This window comes from Ctenopharyngodon idella, chromosome 5 (assembly GCF_019924925.1).
Source record: "Ctenopharyngodon idella isolate HZGC_01 chromosome 5, HZGC01, whole genome shotgun sequence".
NCBI classification, from domain to species: domain Eukaryota; kingdom Metazoa; phylum Chordata; class Actinopteri; order Cypriniformes; family Xenocyprididae; genus Ctenopharyngodon; species Ctenopharyngodon idella.
The window spans coordinates 20675578-20694579 of record NC_067224.1 but is presented as its reverse complement, the minus strand read 5'-3'; the positions used below and the strand labels follow the sequence as shown (position 1 = coordinate 20694579).

General features: G+C 35.6%; 1 long non-coding RNA gene across 1 annotated transcript in view; it reads right to left on the bottom strand.

Moving 5' to 3' along the window:
- Positions 1–19002, bottom strand: part of LOC127512317 (uncharacterized) — a 58225-nt gene that overhangs the window by 1660 nt on the left and 37563 nt on the right. The window lies entirely within an intron of this gene.

Genomic DNA, 19002 nt, shown 5'->3' with positions numbered 1-19002 from the left:
AGCTGAACATTGATAAACGACTGCCATTGACTGAGATGGGTGAATTGGGCCAAACCTCATTTGATGAACCAGAAAATTAAATGATTACTATTGGGTCTTATTGACTGGACTGGGTGGTACACTTGCTGTTGCATCCCTCCCAAAGGTTAATTGGACTTGAACCCAGAAAATCAAGAGGTTAAGCAGGGTCAAAATGACAGCAGGCTCATTCATCACAGCCCTCAAATTGCTGCTAATCAGATATGTCAAGGGGTTCTTGATGATCACGCTCCACTATGCATAAATGTTGTACATGTTCAGGCTGTTTTATGCCTTCTGTGATTGATTTTGAAATGAGAACATCCTTCCTGCTAACAACAAAGCAGAAACGGTATTTATACAGAGATGGGTCAAAGAAAAAATAATAGCACTCAAATAGAGCAGCAGAGTAGGATGATAAATGCTACATGATCATTGTGATGTTATTCACACCATGCTGCATTCACTACTGTTTAACCTTGTAGCTTCATATTCAAGCACTTTTGTCTAATATTGTAATATCAGAATTTCTGAGAAGACTGTAAAATATGAATCGTTTAACATTATAAGAAATGCTTAACATTGTAAGGCGGTGGACTAAAAAGATGCTGAACTCAACTCTACATGATCATTAAACTACATAAATGAATGTCATTAGAGCAACACTGAATAGTTCCATTCCTGGCTTCTGATTGGTCAATACAGCGTTCCATATGTGCTAAACCATAAATGATTGTTGTTTTGTTGCATAATAAACACAATCAACGTTGGGATGTGTATAGTGATAGTCTGACCTTTACTAATATGATATAAAAAAAGTGACATTGGTGATTCAAAACACTCATTCAATACCATCTACACTACCGTTCAAAAGTTTTGGGTCAGAAAGAATTTTTTTAACAAAAGATTTCTATTTGAAATAAATGCTGTTCTTTTGTACTTTTATCAAAGAACCCTGAAATCATGTGATCATGTGACACTGAAGACTGGAGTAATAATGGTGAAAATTCAGCTTTTCCATCACAAGAATAAATTATATTTTAAAATATATTAAAATACAAAAAAGTTAAATATAGTATATTAAATTGTAGTAATGTTTCACAATAGTACCTTTTTTTATTATTTTTGATCAAATAAATGCAGCCTTTTAAAAACGAACAAAAAAAAAATCATTAACCCTTCAATAAGGTTCCATTTGCTAACATTAGTTACTACATTATTTTATGTGAACTAACAATGAACAGTTGTATTTTTTTTTTAACAAACATTAATAAAGACCATACTGCAACAATTTTATTGCTCATTGTTGGTTAATGTTAGTTAACGCATTAACTAGCCTAATGTTAACTAATGGGACCTTATTGTAGTGTTACCAGAAATATTACTGTCCCCAAACATTTGAATGGTAGCGTAGATCTAACAACAAGAATAACATTTTTTTCTCTGCTGAACTCCACATGGTGACATGTGGAATATTCCTCCCATTAAGCCACCAAAATGAAAATGTCTTTTTGTGACGGAGATGGAGTGCAGTTTCACTGAGAGACCAGCTCATCTCATATATGATGCTACAAGCGACAAAATGTCACTAAAATGATAAGGAGAAATATCTTATTGGCATAAAAAAAAAAAAAAAAAAAAACACAAAGTGCGGTTTCATGGCTGTAAATGTTCTTGATTCACTTTCCATTGGTAGGATGTGGTTTTTTACATGCTGGTGCAGTGAAAAAAAATGTCTTGCCCTTTGAAAGGTATGTATCACGATCTGCCCTCATGACAGAGAGATTCTGTTTCAACATGAATCTGTAACAGCTGGTGGTACCCTGGAAAACCAATCTGTCTAATCCGGCTGCTACTTACTACTTCCCATTAAAACTTGGAGGATGCTCACACATATTGATTCGCAATTGAACAAACAAGTCAAATTCTTGTCAGCAACATTATTGTAAAAATGTGGAATTTGTAAGCTGCGTCAGCAGTGACAGTCCAATTCTACCTGGAAGAGTTTAATTTTTAAGGAAGACCGCACGTGGTGCATGTTGCTGGTGATCCCTGCTGAGTGTGACATTCTGATTTCACGCCTCCCCCCATAAACCCACCCTGTTCACTGGAAGCCCACATGAACAATGGCAGACAAAGCTCCCCTAATTAGCATGTCACATCCAGAGCACAAACCCACCCCCCACCCCTAGCTCTATGGCACCGCACCGCACAGAACGGGCTGACAGACTATCATATAATAACAGCGTTCAATGGTACAACTGAAAACACAATGCTGCCTTTTTACATACAGTATATGGATCATAGTACTGCTCTGACATGACAGGTTTTTCTACAAAAAACAACAACCTCAAAAAAATATGTTGTTAGATTCAAATGTGGAACTTTTTCCTAGTCCATTCTGCCCTTTCTGTCTCACAGAGGGGACGGCAGGGTCAGTTAAGACCTTCCTTCCCCATCAGCCTTTTCTCCTCGCTGCCATCTGCAATCAGATTGTTAGCATGCCAACTCAATCTGCCGGCCTCCCTTGAGTGCTGCTCGCTCAAGCGTGAGGAGCCTTCTCCACTAGCAGTGGATGTCCCTTAACAACACCTAGTCACTCAGCCGGGATCATCTAAATAGGGGGTGGACGACGGCCTCACACCCCAGCATGTCAGCTGAACTCATCGGTGACACGCACTGACCCGGGAACTGCCACTATCAGAGGGACAGGTTGAAGGGCAAAGAGGGGATCTTGTTGTCGCTGACCTGACCCTCGAATAAGCTGAGAGGGAGGAAAAGGAAGGAAAGCAACTCAACTAAAAATAAACAAGTCTAAAAAGGGCAAAGGAAGGCTACGAAGAGACTTGATCAATGCAGTTATAGATGCTCACCACTAGATGACACCATGATTGCATGGAATTTATTGATTTATTAAAGCGATCAACCATTAAACAGGGGTTACCAATTATTACACTGAAAATACAGAGGACTGCATTGATATCTGTATTAATGGGAGCTGGGGAATTTTGGGATTTTTATCAAGGGGAATGCATATGAATTGGTGATTTGGTCAAAAATCCTAAATGAACAATCTCAATCCATATGGCTGTTACAAATGATTTACACTACTGCAAAGGCTTCCAAGTCAGATATCTAAGAATAACGGTAGGATTTATTTTGAAAAAAAAAAAAAAAAAAAAATTCAGTTCACATCTTCATTCACTCAGCAGGTAAGAGATTACAGAGAATATGCACTCACTTTATTGTTGGGTGCACTTAAGTGGAGTGTTTCAAAGCATATAATTACCTTGTAGGCTTCTGGCCCTGAAGTATATGTGGAGAGAGGGGCTGCGTATTCATGAGACACAGGGACCACTATGGCAGCAGATTTAGTCAGTTCGCTCCTGCCATCTTTTCACCCTCTTTTGTGTTTTACCCCTGTTGCCATGGGAATTAATTGAATAGAATTTCAGACATCATTGTCCAGGTGGGAATTTCATAGCACTGGCCGACATTTTTCACCGCTTCAAATGAAAGCAAGACCTTTCCAAGCTGGGTAGGACATACCATGCTGGGTGATTTCATACCGAAATATATCTTGATTGGTGTAATTCATGGAAAACTTGTTATGGGCAGGTTAGCGAATTTTTGAAAGTTTTAGGATGATTTAATCTCATATACAAAACAGAATAAATTATCGAATTACCATGATTAGAAAATCAACTAAACGCTTCTTTGTATTTTAAAGCCAATACATTTAGCACAATTATTATGAAGGCGACCAAATTAATTAATGAACAAACAATAATAAAAAAAATAATATGCAATATATGCTACTATGTTTTATATACTAATTGAAATAAACAAGTTGAATTACACACACACACATGAATACATAGTAGCATATATAATATGCTACTATGTGTTCTATACTAATTCTAATAAACTAGTTTTATCACACACAGACACACACACACACACTAAACAATAGACCAAATGCAGTTGTTGTGGTTCAGTTATTTTTGTTCAATGCTGATACATTGAACTCATCAAAATGTCTTTAATATCTTAGGTTAAGCTAGTAGGGAAGCACCATTTACATTATGAGGCACACATAACTATCACTGTTCTGACTGACATGAATAATAGATTTCCCCCGCCCCCGCTGACAAACCAGAAAAAAGGCAGTTTGAACGAAAAGTAAGTTCTTCTCACAGAATTGCACAATAAAATTCACACATTCACCCAGGGGGGTGAACTGTAGTTAAAAAGATAGATTTTAAAGAACAACACTGAGTGATCTTTAGTCATGTAATATGTCTGGCTTCACCTATATGATGAGGAGGTTAATTTTCATCGCCCTGAGACAGAGAGTCAGTAAAAGGTTAAATCTGGCAAATGCATGAGTTGTAGAAATTAAACTCCTTTTATGCAGAAAGCCAGCACATGCAGGGTGCTTCAACACTTAAGCTCTTCCAATCCTGTTCCATTCTCTGGATGCTGCATACAAAGCAATCCATTAGTGTCAGCTTTGCCTGTGATTTTAAGTGGACACCTGTCCATTAAGATTGGCATTTTAGTACAGCTCATCTCTCGCGTTATTTGCTCACACTGAATCTCAAATGTAATGGAATTTATATTTCCAGGTTTAAAGAACTGGAATTATATCTTTGATTACTGTGGAACTACACAAATATGATATACTATAAGTAAATTCTTTGTTCTATATGTTTATTTACTTTTGTTGGCGTTCCAAACAAGAAAAGAAAGCTATTCCATTGCTATATCAAAGATACTGGAATCAAAATCAGTGACTGTATGGTGGTATGTATAAGAAAGGACCACAGACAAATAGCTAGAGGAAGGCAGGATGCTTTGCTGTGTAATTATAATGCCATATGTATCCGCTTAACACACTAAGAATGAATCTACAACTGCTTCATGTATTGTTCAAGGCACATTCTTATATAATGTTTTTTTAAAATGGTCAAAATAAATGCATAATAATGCATTAAATATACAAAGAAGTCTGTGTATCTGCTTACAGGCTTAATACTCCGTGGACAAGCAGTCTGTTTTCTGTGTGTGTTCTTATTAAAGAGTAACCAGGCAAGCTAAAATGCCCATTACAGATTTTTCAAATTTCAAACACTGAGAAGTAACATGAACTCATAACAATCTCTATAGAAACTTGTTTAGAATATAAACAGTAAGTTACTGTATTAACACTGAGAGCTTTTGGACAGAGTCTTGTAACAAATATTATTGATAAGTTTCAGCTTGTGTCTCACAGTGTAAACACAAAATTTACATGTGATTTTATGTTTATTAAGTTCATTTGGTAAAGTTCATAATCATTTGCACATCTCCATTTTAGAAGCATCCAGTTCTATTTTGAATATTGTAGTTCTGTTACAAGTCTATAACATTTTGCACACTACAGTATAAACAGTTTAACGGAGTAAAGTTATGATGCATGCACAGTTTCTAAGATTTAGACAAGGTTGGTATTAACACAATCAAGAAGATCAAGCTAATATCAAGCTGGCAGACTGGGGTGCTGAAGGAAAAAAAAAAACACCACCGGTTGAGTTTAAAATGGCCTATGTTTAGACATATGCATGTAAAACTGGGTCCCTCCCTCTCGGAGTCCTAAGTAATGATACGTTGAATGGGACGGTGGGGTTCAGTAACTTCTCCATATTAATTAGAGGCAACAAATGAGGTTCTGTAAAGCACCTTGCATCCACCTCCTCATTTCCATGCCATAGGTTTTTGGTTACAAGGGTTAAAAAAAGAAAGAAAAGGGAAAAAAAAAGAGCTAAAACAGAAGTGTAAGCGATAAGATCAAACGAGGGGGAGTCTACTGATCCCTCATTACCAGGCTAGGCGCTGCTTTCTCTTCAGGCACATTATAGCAATGAGATTTAGGCCTGAGTGTCCTCCCTGACAAAAACCCACAAAGGGAATAAACCCCACAAGCAGACCCAGTCAGCTCATCTCCACTCAAATTAATTAGACCCTTCTGTAGTGAAGCCTCACAGGAGAGCAGGAGCCTGATGGCTGTACCTGACACGAGGACTGTGATGGCTGGACTGAGAAGACTGACATTAGGAATACCATGAACATTGGACACATTGAAATTCTTTTAATTCTCTTATATTTATTTCTTATATCTATATGATCTTATTTATGAGTCTTGTTTTTCAATGTCTTTGTTGTTTATATACCTGATTTTTTTTTTTATTTCATCACAAAATGTAACTATATTATTGCCCAGCTCTTTGTTTAAAGTTGGATCGCTTTGAGCAATATATACTATACTATAGTATACTATATATACTAATCTGCTAAATGCGACTATAATGCACAAAGATACTAAGATATTATATACATTAACATCATGCTTTTTGTAAAGTTGCTTTGAAACAATGTGTATTATGAAAAGCGCTATGAAAATAAATTTGACTTGACTTGAAATTTGACTTGAAATGTATTCAGATTTTTTTTTTTTAAATCAACATTAATTCAGTTACATCATTTTAAGAGTATATAGTTCAAATAAATGCTTATATGCTTGCAATCACAATTCAAAGCACAATTACCCACTATCGTTTTCACACATGCATCCTAAAAGAGATGGTGGAAATGTGGAAATGAAAGCTGAAATTTGGATTGGACTTCCATAACATAAAAAAAAAAAAAAAGAACTGATGAAAATTAGAAGATGTTTGCAACAAAAGGCTAATTTAGTCAGCTTTATAGAGACTTTTTGAAGACATATTTCAGGAAAAATACATAAATTACACAAACTAAAAAACAAGGCAGTATGCTGCACCAAATATTGTTTTTCACTCACATGACCAAATCAACCCAAATGTAGGCTAATTTGTTTAGTAAAACACACACAGCATGTACAACAACAAATGGCATTCAGTAATTATGGATTCATTCATTAGACTAATTAAGTCCTCCTCACTGGATCATCTGATTAGATGTAACTCCTCAAATGTGTATTCACAGATGAGGGTTAGGATTAGGAAGGGAGTTAAGGGTAAAATTAGATCAACATGTTGGGAGGCATTGGATCTGCTACCACACATATTCTAGTGTCATTATAAGCTCTGAGACACTGAGGACCACCAGTCTGCTTAAACCTGGACATGTAGGTTTCAAGCTTTTCTATGGATAAATACAGATGGAATAACTTTACCAAAGCACAGTGGGCCTTATTTATGAATCTAACGTAGAAACGAGCACAGATCAGAGCGCAAAAATCATCTCACGACAGGGTTCACGTGTGATTCATGAAACATTCATATGCCACCAATTTCATCGTATGAATGATCAGATGTTGATAAATGTGCCGGCTGAAAACAATAGTCATTTAAATATCATGCCCCTAAAAATTCACGGTTTAGAAGCCTCTCCACTAGAGTTTACGACATGGAGAAACGTAACCCGGCCAACAAGAGGAAGTAATCTCATGAAAGACAAATTGATCTTACACCAAAAACACCTGTTAACCTTGTAATTGCAAACAATTAAATTATTATATAAGTAGAATATAAGAAAACACTTTATTAATGGATAAGCTATGACACAATGTCAATAGAATATTTTACCACATTTTTAAATGATGAATATATGTCTTCATTCTAGTCAAAATGCTCTCATAACAATTCTCCACCAGATTTACTTTGCTACATGCATGTTCATGCTAATACAAACACTTGCGTACACACGTTGAAACCTATGATTTGATCGTAGCCACTGCTCACGTCTATATTGATAAATGCTAAGTTCTGCGTGGAAATGACCGTACGCCCAGTTTTCTGCTTTACGTTTGTTTCGTAAATGGGGACTGTGTCTACTTTTAACAATAATGAAGCTCAAGTTCTGGTTCTTCAATGACTGTAACATATTATAAGCAATCATTTCAAAATAACCAATCAGTACAATCAGAAGTCTAAATATGTCACCTTTATGAACACTACATATTAAATACAATTAAATTATATATATATATATATATATATATATATATATATATATATATATATATATATATATATATATATATATATAGTTTTTTTTTTTTTTTTTTTTTTTTTTTTTTACAGTTTTAGAGCTTCAATTAAGAATGTGATTCACAAACAAACAATTAACAACCAATCTAGTTTCTATTAGTTCTCATTCACCCGCATAGATGACCTAACCAGGATTAAAGTGGAATTTTCACTTGGGAATGGCCATAATACAATCAGGTGCTGTGACAACAAGAAAGAGATAATTCAATCGAGTTTGTTGTTACAGCATTCCTCTTGAGTTCATTTTGATAAGTGAATGTTTTCGGAGAGGTGCCTTGACTTTCAATGCAAGGATTTTCAAGAAGAAAACACTGCCTCATTTGTTGAAGGGGGGCGAGGGGGTGCCGGCTTGAATTTCACGGTTAGAAAACAGTTACTCTCAGAGCTATTTAGATCTGCGATTACTGCCTACAAAGTAGTTGTAATGAAAATGCAACAAATCACCATGGACTATCCCCCTCCTTTTGTCTGCGTTTTTATCGTGAAAGACCTCCTCTGACATTCAGCATCCAAGCGCAGAATAAAGGCAGTTTGTAATGTGTGCAGAATTGCCTTTTCTCTTTCCTTGTAGTAGTACTTAAGTGTCATGTTAAGCCCAAGGCGAGGGAGACTCTCAATGACCCGCACTGGCTGGATTGTTGTGTTTACTGTATTCTCCTCAATAAGCACTGCCGAATCCCATCTCTTATCAGTGCATAAAGTCTAACAGATTGCTGACTCAAATTTCCCCTGCCAGCCATGCTGGTTTTTGTCTATTGTTTAGCCTGACAATAGATTCCACATACCCTACAGCTTGAGTTTCTGTCTTCTTTATTTGCGGGGTATCACCCTCAATGCAAGTAACAGCTATTTGCACAACGCAGGCTCAGCCCAGAAGAGGCTCTTTATAGGGGAGAGGGTGCAGAGATGCCAAAATTCACTAACGCTTTTAGTCGTTTGCCATGAGAGTTGTCATAATAGTGTTGTTCGGGTAATCTTTTTGGGTTAAGAGATGTAGGAGACACAAGTAGAGATATCTGAAGGAAAGCACAGCCTCAACCCTGCCAAAAAAAAAAAAAAAAAAAAATGCAGGGGAAAATGTGTGCACTGTCTTTAGTGTAAAGCAAAAGCACTGACGACTCAATAAGCACATCTGGTACATAATGTGTTTGTGTTTTGCACTTTAAAAGGATACATGCATAACTAACCTCACAAATGCATGTTGTAAGGGAAAGAACAAACTGTTCCAATGGCAAATATTTGTAATTTACGGTAGAATAACAAACAATTGGACAATGTCAAGTTTTTTTATGAATTCTTCCATTTTTTGCGCAGAGTTTCTGATACAAGATTATATCTAAACCCTTTTTAGTGTGCTAGTAATCAATTCAAACATAACCTTCTCAGTGATATCACAGCAGAGAGGCAGTGAACAGTCAGGTTGTCTCAGAGTCAACCGTAATGCTGCCAGCGGGCAGTGTGAGGCGCTGCGATGTTGCAATGCTGGCAAAATGCGCTTGTGTGATATTTGAGAGAACGTCCGAGACCTTAAGGACAGTCGTGAGATACACAAATTCTAAATTGATTTTACAGTCTTGGTGTGCATACAAATGTGCTGACGTCAAAAACTGACAGAACACACATCTTTATTCATTCAAGTTACATTATGTAACTTCCTGTTTTATAAAAAGAATTAAAAAGAGAAAAAAATCCCATTTTAAAGTGTCTCAAATGATAGTAGATTGTTAAGTATGTTAGGGTAATTCTGAGTCACTGAAGAACCAGAACTTGAGCTTCATTATTGTTAAGAGTAGACAATTTGCTAGGTAAAGTTATTCCATGTGTATTCATGAAGAGCAAAGCTTCAAACCTTAGCCTAAACAAAAGCAGCTGTAAAATGTTGCAATTTTCACCTGAAAGCACAACCATGTTCAGCTCAGAGAACAAATCACAAATCAGACTGGGGGTTTAAATCTTTGTGTTAAATGCAGTGTAATGCATCCTTTTATTTGAATAGCTGAATATATTTCTAGTGCTATATGAATGGAAGTTTTATTTTCATCGGCAAAGATGACAGAATTATTGCGTTTCATGTAGCTCTCAGGGTGAGTTACTTATCCTTACGGAGATGAGGAAATAGGGTCTTGGGAAACTGTCATAGAAAAATATTCTTTTTAAAAAGGTGCCAACAAGAAGTTCAAGATGACCTCAGGCTAGTTCTGATCTCTCATCTGAGGTCAAAGGGTCAAAGTGAGCTATTCTAAGAGTTAAAAGACCACAGAAAAAGACACAGCTCTTGAAAAAGCAAAAGATCACTGCTGACACATGTCTTAAATCACAACCACAGAAAGGGGAAAAAACAAACAATACTAGTAGACTCCTACTGAAAGATACAGGTAGGGATGCACCGATATTAAAATTCTGTCCAATACACTAAAAACTGAAATCCATTTAGCCATTACAGCATTATATTGTGCATTTTTGCATATATATATATATATATATACACACATTATATATATATATATATTATATATATATATATATATATAGACGTTGTGCACTTTCCTTCAAGAAATACTCTTGACTACTGACTAGAGGCACAACCTTTTGGAGCTGACATGTCTTCCACGCTCTTTGAAACTGCTATTTTCTCCTGCACTGGTCAACTGTGGATTAGAAAATGCAGAACAAAATACAGATGAATTCTCAATTGCAGTATCAGGAAGGAACAAATAAGTTAATAATTGCCACCACAGGGTTATATATTGGTGTGGAAATTTTGAGAAGTAGGCAGTATGATATCTGCTCACAATACATTACAGGGCTAATGACCATATCTGAGAAATGTCATTCTAAAGGCAGTGCAACCTATACAGGATTAAACATGCCAAATATCTGACACAGTTTAAACCGTTACCTCCTTATCACAGTCAAAACATTACCTGATAAAGGGAATTACCTGGAAGTGTCAGTCATCTAGATCATTACAAACTGAGGAAGTCAAGTCCTGCCATTGAAAATACGGAGCCGTACATTTCCATGGTGGGAGGGGAAAACATGGTTGTCATGCATTCAAGACATCCACATTTAAGAAAACAAAATATCTCTGTAAAAGAACAAGCAATTCCACTTGATTAAATGAGCCAAGTTTGGCAATGGTACACAGAATCCAACACTGTATTATGTTTTCAGTTTTTATTGGTTTAATTTACCATTTCTGGATTGAGAGAATCCTTAGTTTAGGTGAATTTAATTCAGAGCTAGTGCAAGGTAATGTTTAACACAGACAGAAATAGGGAAAACAAATTGAGCTCCATGTGGATAAGCAAACTCAGTCCCAATTGTATTGGCCCAGGTAGCTCTTGTTCACAAGTCTTTCAGCTCAGCTGCACACCAACAATTGAGCATAAGGGAGATGCAATCAAAACAAAGACATCCATCATGTTGTTCAAACCTTCTGCTCGATTCATCCCAACATCTCACTGAGATAATGAGGACTCAGTTTCTTCCTTTCAAGCTTAATAAATCACACACTAGTTAATACTACAGTCCTTCTGAAAACACCTTATGTAAGATACAAATCATTTATATTTATATATATATATATATATATATATATATTTATTATGTTAATTAAGATAATTACATTTGTATATATTACTGTATTCCTGTGTATTTGGTAATTATTCCTCATGTGAGGTTGGTGTAATAAAATTGTTTCTCTATCTGAAACATTTGCCTCTTCATTGCTGTCTCCGGGGCATTTTAAATGTCTGTTTGCATCCCTGGTCTCTAAACATGAGATATTATTTGCTTAGAATGAGAGCAAATCAATGAAAAGTCAAATACAAAGAAGTAAGAAAAGCCTCTTTTGAGACTGAAGACACCATGGGCACCAGTTTAAAAAAAATGATTGTGTCAAAAATCTTGAAAGTGAAATTTTTCAATTTTTCAATCTTGAAAATATTAAAAATCCAAGGCCTACATCAGTTGCTATTCTAAATTATTATTGTTATTCTAAGTACATCTAAATTTTATAAAACCAATCACACCAGTAAGCAGTTATATTTCGTTAGACAACAGCACATATTTAGGTTTGACAATCTAAAATTCCATATTTTTCTTTGTTCACAGGCATACTACTAATGTAGAGCATAAACATTTTTGAAAAAAAAAAAAAAAAAAAAAATTTTTATACTATATTATCAACTTGTGCCAGACTTTGATACCTGTCAGTGATCTTTCAGTGGGTAATTTGTTTCCTGTGTTTTGTCTTAATCTGAAAAATAATAAAGAGGGAAATGAGCAGTGAAGTTATGAGCGAAGGCTGGACGTCTATGCCTCCATGTCATTGTGAAAGACAATGTGATTTTTGCCTTTAATCACCTCAGTGTTAAAACAACTAATTAGCTTCTGTGGCTCACTAACGATGTGTTGACAAACACATAGGATAAGGCATTCGAGTAAATAGTTAACCATTTCTCCTCCCTTATCTCGTATCAAAGGACAAAGGGTAATTAGAAACTGTTGTGTGTGTTAAACAATATCTTGTAAAAAGGAAAACATGCCCAGACAGAGGGATTTGTCTCAGCAAATATACCTGTCCAGCAGTGTGTGAATTACTCTTGGGGTTCCTGACATTCTTCAGATAACTGATGAACTAGTTTTCATCTATTCACCTGCATTATTATAATTACAGTAAAATACAAATTAAAAGGTAAACGCAATAGATGAACATAATGGAATATTTGTTCTTACTTTTTCTTAAAAATGTCAAACAAATATTTGGCATAAATGGTAATGCAATAAATGTCATTATTTATTTGTATGTCATAGTCTACTTTATCCCAAAAAAGATTATTTTGAAACCAATATAACAGACAAATTACAGCATGAACTGTACATAACATGTATTAATATAATATATGTAATAATAATATAATATAATATAATATAATATAATATAATAAAGTTTGTTCTGGTTCTTGAATCTGATTGTCTGAGAGGTCTCTCCAGCCATGCGATATTCTACCAGTATCGCCACGGGAACTGTTTCACTGTTAGTATGATTATATTATATTATATTATATTATATAAGCAATATCACATGTGATTCGGCCGTAGGCACGAATATTGAATATATGATATTGCGATATTGCGAGGCAATACTTGTGATATTGCTCATATAATATAATATAATATAATATAATATAATATAATGTTACACTTTATTTCGATAGTCTACTTTAGACATTCTAGTAACTATAAGCTTTGCAACTACATGTCCACTAACTCTCATTAGATTAGTAGACTGTTAGGTTAGGATGAGGGTTAGGGTTAGTAGAATAGGTTGACAAGTACTTGACAAGTACTGTCAAAATACCATCAAAATAAAGTGGGGACCATCAGAATAAAGTGTTGGCAGTTATTAAGCAGACAGTCTATTAATACTCGAATGACAGGTAGTTAACATACAGAAGCAAAGTTACTTATAGTTAGTAGAATGTCTAAACTGGACTATTGAAATAAAGTGTTACTTAAAATAATTTTTTTTTTTTTTTTTTTTTACAACATCACCACCACCAGTAAAAAAAAAAAAAGGGGGAACTAGTATTATTTGTAGGACTCTGCTCCCATTAAAATGGATTAAAATATGCTTTGTCGTTTTGGCCGAATGCTTCACAGAGACTACACACCTGAAGTGAAATCATGCTATCAAGACAAAGATTAAAGAGATTGTTTTCTTAAAGATATTCTTTAAGAAACCAGCAAATTGACATATGAAGTTCTTAAAACAGAACAATCATGTCACTGATATCCCCTTGATAAAACAGGAAGCTGAACCATTTTCAGGAAAATCAGCATGAAAATGCAGGCTTCCTGTAGCATCAATATAGGTCACAGGTCACCTTTGTGCATTGTCTGCGATCTTCATCCACCAAGGCGCATTGCAAAAATGACTTGTAGTGAATGGCAAAGGTATGGCAAAATGGGAAATGACTGTAATTTGCTCAGGAGCCCCACAGGCTGAGAAATGAAGTGAAAGAGGCACAGAAAGCCGCTTACACTAGAAGAATTATACATTCTGGTGATTACAGTTCAATTATGATGATTTTTGAGAGTGTTTGCACAGTAGAGGGATCAGCAGAGAGAAATACATAAGGTTGGCCTATACCTCTAGTCTACCCTTGACTCAAAGTGACATACACTAACTCTTGGTGCTTATCCATCAGGGGCTAAAGAATTGTTTTCCTTCCCCGCCTTGGTCACACCAACCAGAACTCACCCTCAAAGCTATGGGAAGTGCTTTATCCCACTGAAGGCACCATTAAGACTGAAGTGGAGCCCCCCACATTTTATTGGCTTTTTAGCCTTTTACACAGAAGCCTCCATTAACACTGATGGCACTCCAGAGTCCGTCTCTAAACTCCCTGGTAAGAGTATGGTACAGCATCATCAACCTATTGGGTCTAAAATGAGTCCTAAGCAATATCAAGTACAGTACACAAGAGGAAGAAAACACAGGCATGGTCAAAGCTCTAGACTTGAGTTAAGGTTACTGTTATCCAACAGCATCTAATCAAGGAAAAGGGATTTGCATACTTGAAATTTGCTAGACCAAGTGCATAAAACTTGGTATAGGTTTTATTCGATTAAAATGAACTCTGGTGCAGTTCATTTGAATGAGCTTGAACACTGCCATCTGAGCCTTGGTGCACACCAAAACAAGCAGACCAAAACTGCTGAAAAGATAGGTCTCAGTCTGCTTCCAAATGAACTATGGTGCAGTTCGTCTGAAATATGAACGCAACACAGACCAAAGACATCTAAAAGGATGTGATGTCACAAGATGCGAGCCTAAAAAGGACAGAATGCTCAAGCATACCTGGTTCCTCTCATAAGAGGAACACAATTTCTTTTTTGATTCAGAGCAAAAGAACCAAGAGAACCGAATTACAAGTGTGAATACACCCAGAAAGACCTGGTTTGAGAAAGGCTCCCCAAATTAAACATTACTACAACTGGCAATGCCACCAGGCCATGACAGAAGGAAACAAGAAAACTCACTTCTGCCTTCCTGAATTGTCAGTTGGCTACTGGTGTTGATTTATACAATCAATAATTCAAAAAGTTGCTTATTCATTCTTGCATTGGCCAGCAGCCTCATCGGCTTCTGCCAGAGAATGTCAGCTGCAGACTGGGCCTGACATGTTGCACATGCAGAAATGTGACATAAATATTTCAAAAATCTCTAACGCTAGCCAATGGCACCTTGGCAAAATGGGCCACCGCTGGACAAGCCATGGCTTTTATTGGCCATCTTCTTGCCTATTATGGAGAGGAAGGCATATATCCCGAGCTCCCTGATTGTTATCTGCTAATAAGCATGGCCGACTGAAATCTTTTCAGAGCAAATTGTTGAGGACATCTGGCAACGCTTTCTCTGTGATGCACAGACCGCTGAATGTCCCTCTCGAAAAGGTTGGCATGGCAACATCTGACTGCTATTCAACAGCAGTACAGTTTGAAAGGTTTAGGGCCTAGTTGAAAATCCATTTGGGCCACTACCTGAGTATTTTCCCGCAGCATTCTCATGTTGAAAGTGCAGTAAATCTTACCTTCCCCAAAACCCCAGATATGAATCAATGACAGCTTTGTTCATTCAAACTCAATAATTATTTTCCCCCTAGTGATACTTGTTTGTGAACCCAAATTGCATGACCTTTGGGCTTTCCATGGACGATTTTAAGGCCCATTTTACTGACCCGTCAGTACAAAATGTTTTGAAATATGATTTCAAATCAGCACCATGAAAAGATGAATAGTGAATCAATAAATGTCCAAAAACGTGGCAGCTGGTGGATAGACATGGCTTTGCTCTGGGCACTATTGTGTCAAGGACAGAGCTGCTGTAAGGCCTGAATCTACATAATAGGCTACAATAATAAAAAAAATAATAATAATACCACACACACCGGAAAATACGGTGAAAAAGGGAAAATATTTTTTTCATAAATCGTACTTTAATAATATTTCAATTTCAAATCACAAGCTTAGGTGAATGACTGTCAAAAACCACTTAAAAAGGTAGGAGCAGCAGTCTATGTAAATATATTTGACAATGAAACTGTAAATGTATGTGATATTGGTAGTAAACAAATATTATTTTCACTAATTATATAAAACAGCACAGTAAAAAAGGTTTCTATGCACCACAAAAAGTGTTTTTTTTTTTTCTTTAATAAGGAGTTAACTAATACTGAAAGTACGGAATTTGATTTGAGAAATTTGAAGCCCTTCATAATTCCAATAAGGTAAAAAAAGGCTGATTTTTTTTTGAGAGACGGCACCACCCTAGTGCTCAGGTCAGCACTACACATGTAAATGACCCCTGACACTTCAAATGGGAAATGAGACACTCCACTTACAGAATTATCTGAAGTGTGATGCATTTCAAGATATCATTTCACCTACACTAGCTGAAAGGCACCAAGAGTTCACATTCTACACAAAGCTTTGATCACACATATCAAAGCTTCACCTACATATATAGAGCTGTACAAAGACAAGGTAGAATTGATCACTGGCATAGACAAAAAAGATTGTCTGAACTCACATTTACAAATGCTTTTTGTTTGCTTTTTACACTTTGTATCTCATCCATATATCTATAGATTTTAACTGTAATATATTGCACACTTACTTTCAATGGGTTTAACTGATCATGCACTTAAATGAATTAGCATCTATATGACTTTCCTTCAATTTCTTTTTCCTAATTTTTCTCTGGAGAGTCTGACCCTCTGGACCACTAATTACTCAGATGTTGTCACTTTAGAGCCATAATGATCCTATAATGTTCAGATCAATATAAGAGTAGGACTACCTTTTTAGTCTGGTATAAAATAGAATGTGTAAAACAGCCTCAGTTCTTCTTTTGGCTTATAATTTCTAATAATATAAATTTCACATTTCCTCTAAGGTGTTACATACATAGATCTCAGAGGCATGGTGATTTTAGTGTATTAGCAGGTAGGACAGAAAACCTGCTGTTAAGCCATCCTTACAATTTATGTTAAGATATGACCTCTAGTTCAATTATTTTAAAATAATTGACAAATTACTTCATTATCATTTTGAAATCCGTTTCAAAATACTAAACAAACATTGGCAATGTAACCAACTTCTCTTAGGTATCTCTTAGTATCTTGTAATCTTTGTGTCTTCATGTGACATTCTTCAACTCTCCCATCAGGATCCATTAGCCCATTCAAAATTACCGCAATTAATAATTCTGCATTAAGCCCTGACAGGAATTATTTTCTTCTAACGAGTTACCAAAGTGCAGAAATGTCTCACCAGATTATATGACTAGCAATTATATTTTCAAGAACCCAACTGCCTCAAATGAAAAGAAATTCTGAAGAAAAAAAAAAAAAAAGATTTTCTGATAAACGAGGTTTAGTCTAAAACATACAACTTCGACTTGAAATGCCACAGCATGAACCTAAACGCACACTTTAAAATTGTACAAAAAGTCAACGTGGAGCAACATGCATGAACATCTACTACATGATTTTAAACCCTGATACATGCTGATGTCAAATTTTGTCTGATTTATGTAAATAAATGTTACTATCAATGTTACCAAAGTGTGTTTCAAACCCCCAAGCTCTTTTTTTTTCAGCCCAGTTGCCACGGCAACCTCCATTCAGCCTGTTTATTAAGGAGGAGTCATGTTTAATTGATCCACTAATGCACTGCCGCGCAGTCACTGGCTTGCAGTCTTTTGTTTCCAGGTCATATTCTAGGTCCAGGCATTTACATAAAAGCATTACATTTGCTGAAACCAGTCATTATTAGTAATTTTCCTCCTTATCCACTGATGATGACTGCAGTATAAACACAGATTTATGAACAGTAAATATTACGTGGTTGAGGAAATATTATATTGTTTTGAGGTTTTTTTTTTTGGAATATGTTTAGTCACAGTGGAAAGTGAAAACACAACACTGACTAGGAAGTTTGTAAGACAGCCAGCTCTCTGCTAGAGAGTTCTGTTGCAAGGTGCATTTGTGTATCAAATAAATACTCTCCCTACGTAGGATACAAACTACCAGATACATTTCAGTTTCACTAAATCCCCAGGCACATGTAGACTAAACAATATCACAGCACCATTGTGCTAATTATTCAGTTCTCAACATGTGAAATGTTCTGTGAGGCTTGTTTGGAACATGAAATGCTGTTTATACACGGCACTGACATCCTTCTAAAAATAATACACCAATTATAATAGAGATCCAAGAGGTTTCTTGGCAATAAACATTCATTTCACTTCCACCTGATTCTTTCATACAATGATAGAGATTTATCATTAAAAACAATCCTGTAATAAAGAAAACAAATAATACAAATTAGACAGTCCTGATTTCAATAGTGTCATGCTCATGTTTGCCAAATTCTAGACATGTTTTCCATTTTAAAATTATTGGTATGATTCCTTTTCCCAACTAGCCAAGGAATCTGGATTCATGAAATAAAACAAGATAAAAAAAAATAATTAAAGAATAAAAAAAAATTGGGGGAAATTGCATTTGGTAAACAGGCAAAATCAATTCAGCACAATTATCAAACTAAATTATCCTTACTGCATTTGGTAACGCTTTATAATAACTCACGCTATGAAGCATTAGTTAATCATTAGTTAAGCATTAGTAAATAGTCAATTCATCATTTATAAAAAATAAATGCTTTGTTCTTGATTTATAAGCATATCTATAATGAGTTTAATAATTGTATTTTCATACTTTATTAATTATCAATTTATCATTTCTAAATTATGTATTACATTATTCACAAAACAGTTATTTAGGAGTTGTCAGTGGTTCATAAGATCATTTAGGAAGTGTAAGTAAATGATTAATAA